The 7,091-nt window shown below is 39.2% G+C and overlaps 1 pseudogene; it reads left to right on the top strand.

Annotated features, from left to right (window-relative positions):
- The first annotated feature begins 3,849 nt into the window (after positions 1-3,849).
- On the top strand, positions 3,850-4,180 carry LOC116083432 (annotated as a pseudogene).
- Positions 4,181-7,091: the final 2,911 nt, after the last annotated feature.

Genomic DNA, 7,091 nt, shown 5'->3' with positions numbered 1-7,091 from the left:
AATATCCAGGACTTGCTGCAGTGGGAGTACTAGGTTCTGATGAAGCCAAGTAGTCTTGATTTCTGTTGTTAGGGTTATTGCGTTTGCCTTTTGCCATCTTTTGCTTTTTGGTGTTAGATATTCTTAGTGTCTCTGGCTAGAGCTTGTCCTGTCCTTGCCGCCCTGCAAGTCCCCTGTGACTTGTGGGGCCTGATCCTCCAAGCTGGCTGCTCCGGTCTTAGAGACTCACCAGAGAGGAAATGGTGGCTCTCGCTCGAGTCTCTGGCTTAAGGCATTCCCTGGAGGTAGGCCCTCCACTTGCAGGTAAGGAACAGAGAAGGAAGCTGATCCTCCTCTGTCACTCGGAAGCTGAGAGGATCCTGTCCCTGCTGCCCTGCAGCTCCTCTGGGAGTCGTGGGGCCTGTGCCTCCTGGCTGTCTGCTCCAGTCTCAGAAACTCACCTGAGAGAAAATGGCGGATCTCGCCCTGGTCTCTGGCTTAAGATGCTCTCTGGAGGTAGGCCCTCCACTTGCAGGGAAGGGGCAGAGAAGGACGCTGATCCTCCTCTGTCACTAGGAAGCTGAGAGGATCCTGTCCCCTGCTGCCCTGCAGCTCCCCTGGGAGTTGTGGGGCCTGTGCCTCCCTGCTGGCTGTTCCAGTTTCAGAGCAGTAGACTTTTAATGACTGTTTCTATTTCCTTAGGAGTTACGGAGCTGTTTAGATATTTTATCTACCCCTGATTTAACTTTAGTGCCTGGTACCTATTGAGAAAAATCATCCATTTCATCTAGATTTCCCAGTTTTGTAGAGTGTAGGCTTTTGTAGTAGTATCTGATGATTTTTTTTTAATTTCCTCAGTTTCTGTTATGTCACCCTTTTCATTTCTGATTGTTAATGTGGATACTGTCTCTGTGCCCTTTAGTTAGATTGACTAAGGGTTTACTCATCTGGTTGATCATTTCAAAGAACAAGCTCTTAGTTTTGTCAATTCTTTGTATTATTCTCTTTGGTAGATTTCTGCACTGAGTTTGATATTTTCCTGCCATCTACTCCTCTTGGGTGTGTTTCTTCTTTTTATTCTAAAACTTTCACAGAAGTGCTGTCATGTTGCTAGAGTAGGATCTCTCCAATTTCTTTATGAAGGCATTCAGTCCTATGAATTTTACTCTGAGCACTGCTTTAATTGTGTCCCAAAAGTTTGGGTATGGTGTGCCTTCATTTTTGTTAAATTATAAGTCTTTAATTTCTTTCCTTATTTCTACCCTGGTTAAGTTACCATTGATTGGAGAGTTGTTTAGTTTCCATACGTATGTGGGCTGTCTATTATTTTTGGGTTTTTTTGAAAATCAGTCCTTGGTGATCTGATAGCATGCATGATATTATTTCAATCTTCTTGTTTCTGTTGAGGTTTGTTTTATGTCTGATCATATGGTCAGTTTTGGAGAAGTTACCATGAAGTGCTGAAAAGAAGGTATATTGTTTTATTTTAGGATGAAGTGTTCTATAGATATCTGTTAAATCCATTTGGTCCATAACTTCTGTTAGTTTCACTGTGTCTTTGTTTAGTTGCTGTTTCAATGACCTTTCTATTGGTGAGAGTTGGGTGTTGAAGTCTCACATATTATTGTGAGAGGTTCAATGTGTTTTTGAGCTTTAGTAATATTTTTTTCTTACAAATATGGGTAACCTTTCATTTGGGACACAGATGTTCATAATTGAGAGTTCATATTGATGGATTTTTCCTTTGATGAATATGAACTGTTCTTCCCCATATCTTTTGATAACTTTTGGTTTAAAGTCTATTTTATTGGATATTAGAATGGCTACTCCAGCTTGTTTCTTGGGACCATTTGCTTGGAAAACTTTTTTCTAGCCTTTTACTCTAAGGTAGTGTCTGCCTTTGTCACTGAGGTGTGTTTCTTGTATGCAGCAAAATGCTTGGTCCTGTTTACATATCCAAGAGACTTAAAAGACCAATGATTGTTGGTTCCTGTTACTTTTGTTGTTAGAGGTGTTAGTCAATGTTCTTTTAGGGTCTGCATGACATCTGTCCAAGATCTTCTGGCTTTCAGAGTCTCTGTTGAGAAGTCTGATGTAATTCTTATAGGTCTGCCTTTATATGTTACTTGGCCTTTATCCATTACCACTTTTAATAATCATTTTGATTATTATATGACATGAGAAATTTCTTTTCTGGCTCAATATATTTGTTGTTCTGTTGGCTTCCTGTATGCTTATGGTATATCTACCTCTTTCTTTAGATTAGGGATGTTTTCTTATATGATTTTGTTGAAGATGTTTTCTGCCCATTTGAATAGGAATCTTCACTCTATTATATTGCTATTATTCTTAGATTTGGTCTTTTCATTGTGTCCTCAAATTCCTGGATGTTTTATATTAGGATGTTTTTGTACTTTGTCTTTTCTTAGACTGTTGTGTCAATATCTTCCATGGTTTCTTCATGCCTGAGATTCACTCTTCTATCTCTTGCATTCTGTTGGTGATGCTAGCATTTGTAATTCCTGATCTCTTTCCTAGGTTTTCATTTTTAGATCCTGGATGGTTTTGTTCAATTTCTTCACCTGATTGACTGTGTTTTTCTGTATTTCTTTGAGGACTTTATGTTTCTTCTTTAAGAACTTCTACCTGTTTTCTTCTACATTTCTTTTTGAAAGTTTTTTATGTCCTCCTTAAGGTACTTTACTATCTTCATGAGATGGGACTTTGGGTCAGAATATTGCTTTTCAGTTGTGTTAGGGTATCCAGTGCTTGCTGTGGTAAGAGAACTGTGTTCTGATGGTACCAAATAGCATTGGTTTCTGTTGCGTATGTCCTGCTTGTCTCTCACCATCTGGTTATCTAGTGTTAACTGGGCTTGCTGTCTTTGACTGGAGCCTGTTCTTCCTGTGGCCAGGTTATAATGGACAACCTCAAGTCAGTCTGCCTCTGGGTATGAGAGAAGGGCTGGAGCACTCAGGTAGAGTTGCATACCAATAGGAAGTTGTATCTTTGGCAAGGTAAATAGGTCATACACCTGCTGGGCCCCTTGTGTTTTTGGCCCAGGTAGGTGTCTGTGAGCCTGGTTTTGACTGACTTTCTGGGAGTCAAGCTATCTCTGGATATAGGAGGGGATCTAGATCTGCCCTGGTCAGAGACAAATGCCAGAAAGAAGAAACCCTGACGTTTTTAACTTACCTATTCTGCTTTTATATTACTTCCCAATTGTGGTTTTCCATTCTTTCTCTTCTCCAAGCCCCCCTACACCTCCTCTTCCCCAGATTCATTTATCCTCCATTGCTCTTCAGAAAAAAAGTAGGACTCCCGTTGATATCAAACAAACATGGTACCACGATACGACTAGACACATGGCTCATATCAAGGCTGGAACATGAAAATCTGTAGGAGAAAAAGAGTCCACAAAGTAGGCAAAAGGATCAGAAACAGCCCCACTCAGTGTTAGGAGTCCCACAAGAACACCAATCTATACAACCATATTTTCAGAGAACCAAGCTCAGACCCATATAAGTGTCCTGATTGTCAGTTCAATATACGAATGCCTATGATACAGACTTAATTGAATCTGTTGGCCATGTTCTTCTGTCATTCTTTACCCCACTATCTTTAATCCTTCCTCCCCCTCTTCCATAGGATTCCCTAAGCTCCCTGAGCCTCGACCCTGGCAACCCCTCAGTGCAGCAGGTGCTAGTGGTGCTGGCCCAGGGCTGCAACTTCATGGCCCTGATCCAGTTCCAGAAGCAACTGCAGGACTTCCAGCAGGATGCAGTGACTTTTGATGATGTGCATGTGAACTTCACTGTGGAAGAGTGGAATTTGTTGGATCTTTCCCAGAAGAGTCTCTACAAATATGTGATGTTGGAGACCTACTGAAACCTCACTGCTATAGGGTACAATTGGGAAGACTATCATATTGAAGAATAATGTAGAAGTTCTAGAACATATGAGAGGCATGTAAGGAGTCATAATGGGGAGAAACCCTATGAATGTAGTCAATGTGGTAAAGCCTTTGCAAGAACCAGTAAACTCCATTATCATAAAAGCATACATTGGAAAGAAACCTTATGAATGTAATCAATGTGGTAAAGCCTTTTCATGTCACAATGGTCTCCAAACACATAAAAGAACCCATACTGGAGAGAAATCTTATGAATGTAGTCAATGTGTAGGCCTTTGCAAGACCTAGTCATCTCCAAAAACATAAAAGAATACATACTGGAGAGGACCCTTATAAATGTAATCTGTGGTAAAGCCTTTGCAAGACACTGTAGTCTCCAATGTCATAAAAGATCCCATACGGGAGAGAAACCTTATGAATGTAATCAATGTGGTAAAACCTTTGCACTACCCAGTTATCTCCAAAAACATAAAAGAACCCATACCAGAGAGAAATGTTATGAATATAATTAATGTGGTAAAGCCTTTGAAAGACCTGGTAATCTCCAATATCATAAAAGAACATAATGTAGAGACATGTTATGAATGATATCAATGTGGTAAAGCTTTTGCAGGTCACAGTCATCTCCAAAGACATAAAAGAACACATAGTGTAGAGAAACTCCATGAATGTAATGAATGAAAGCCTTTCCAGGATGTAGTCATATGTAAATCCACAAAAGAAAATATGCAGGAGAGAAACCTGATGAATGTAATCAATGTGATAAAGCCTTTTCATATCATTGTCATCTCCAAATACACTGATGAGCACATAGTAGAGAGATGCCCTATGATTGTACCAGATGTGGCAAAGATTTTTACATGTCGCCGTATTCTCCAATTACTTAAAGAATCACATACTTTAGAGAAACCTTATGAATGTAATGAATATGGAAACACCTATGCATATCACTATATTCTCCAAATACATAAAAGAGCACGTACAGAACAGAAATCTTGTGAATATACTCAAGTTGGAAAATTCTTTACATACCACAGTAGTCTCAGAATGCATAAAAGAACACATACTAAAGAGAAACCTTACCTATATAATCAAAGTTTTAAAGCCTTTGCATGTCCTAATCATATTTAATACATGAAAGAATTCATAGTAGAAACAAACTGTGGTGATTTGAATATGCTTGGCCCTAAGAAATAGCACTATTAAGAAGTTGCCTTGTAGGAGTAATTGTTACCCTTTTGAAAGAAGTTAATTACTATGGTGGTGGTCTTTGGAGCACTGTCCTGATCAAAACACCCCCTACTACTACTTTCCTGAAGACAGTCTCTTTCTGGCTGCCTTCTCATAAAGATGCAGAACTCTCAGCTTCTCCAGTGTTCTACCTTCCTACATGCTGTCATGCTTCCTGCTATGATGGTAATGGACTAAACATTTGAAACTGTAAGCCAGGCCCAATTAAATATTTGCCATTATAGGAGTTGCCTTGGTCACAGTGTCTCTTCTTGGGAATGTAAATTCTAAGGTAGAAGTTGGTACCCTAGACTTAAATATTGCTTTGATAGTCTTGACTATGTTTTTGTTTGGAGAAATGTGGATTTTTAGACTTTGGATTTGTACATTCATTAATTGGAAATTAATGGGTCATATTAAGAGGAATATGAAGCAAATATATACTGGGGGTTGGTTTGAACAATGTATTTGGTTTTTATGATTTTTCCTTAAGAATGTTGTTGCTATTTGTCCTTGTCTGAAGAGTGTCCTTGAAGCTGAGGTAAAGAGGCTTATATTAATTGTATTGAAGAAAGAAGTCTCAGAAATGTACTACATAGACTTTGAGTGTTTACTCTCATGATGATTGTTTTGATGAGCCATAGTATCCATAGAAAGGAAAAATATAAAATGTAAGATTCAAAGAGAAAAGGCTCACCAGGAATGTAATCAAAGATATACAATGGTATTAAAGGAATGGCGATGTTACGGCAAGATTCCACCCACACAAATGTATGGATTTGCAGTTGTATGAAGGTGAACTCTATTATGGTAGGCATTATTATTACCTGGTTATTGTTTTCATGTTGACCCAAGGAGATACAAGTATGGGTCAAGTTGACAACTGGCATATTATGATTACTATTCTGTCAAGAGACAGAGCCATATAGATCTCTGAGTTCTAGGTTAATCTACTGAGCTTCCAGGACAGCCAAGCTCAGGAAGTGAAGTTGTTGAAAAATAGAAAGTTGATGATAATGTAACAGAAGAAGTCATGTTCCAGCACAAGCAAGCAGGAGAACTCAGCAGCTTTGTCCATGTCGCTCTGACTTTAGGGGCAGTAGTTCTTCAGCTGGGACTACTGACACAATTGATACTGGTTAGCTGTAGTTCAAAAATTAAAGTTGATGAAGAAGAAACCAGCATCGCTAAGATGAAATCTTCTGGTAAGTTTTTTCTGAGAGATCAAAAAAGTTGTATTCTAGAGATAGCCAAGGTTGTACCTTGTGATGCAGCTGGACTTGATCATGTGTAAGAATCTCACAAGTGATTCTGGTTTTGAAAGTATGATCATGTCATACAGAGCTGCTAATGCTAGGCAACATGAAGAAAGTATATGAGAGGAAAGCAGTGAAGCCTTGTTGCAGCAGGAGAACCCAGCATACTGAAGATATCAGTACCATGGGATGGACAACAAAATCAGCAGCAGCAGTATTATCGACCAGATCCTAGAGTACTATAGAGACAAGAGTTGGAGAAGTGACCGAATCTCTTTTGAGGAGCACAGATGACCATGTGTGGATCCCAGATACTGGAACAAGAAACTATAATATTGAAGTTGTCTTGGAGACCCCAAGATTTTGAGATGCAAGAGCTATTGGATAGTTACTTAGGAAAACTGCTTTCAGGGAAGGAGAAGGAATTGTGCAGCAGAGATCAGAGCAGAAAGGAGTTGGAGACTTGAAGAGCAGCTTGACATCAAAAATGGAGATGCAGAGCTTGGAGATTACCCAGCTGACTTTTGATCATCTTTAGGTCCAGAATTTCCTCACAATGACCTTTAGGAATGGTGACATTCATCCTGTAAATTTGGAAGTATATGATGTGCTTTTTGTTTTTGAAAATATAGGGGATGACAGTTACCTGATGAGGCTAATCTCAGAAGAGACTTTGAAATTTGGACTTTAATGTTTTTGAGACTTCTATAGAT

This window comes from Mastomys coucha, unplaced genomic scaffold, assembly GCF_008632895.1.
Source record: "Mastomys coucha isolate ucsf_1 unplaced genomic scaffold, UCSF_Mcou_1 pScaffold12, whole genome shotgun sequence".
NCBI lineage: Eukaryota > Metazoa > Chordata > Mammalia > Rodentia > Muridae > Mastomys > Mastomys coucha.
This window is presented reverse-complemented; position numbering and strand designations above follow the sequence as displayed.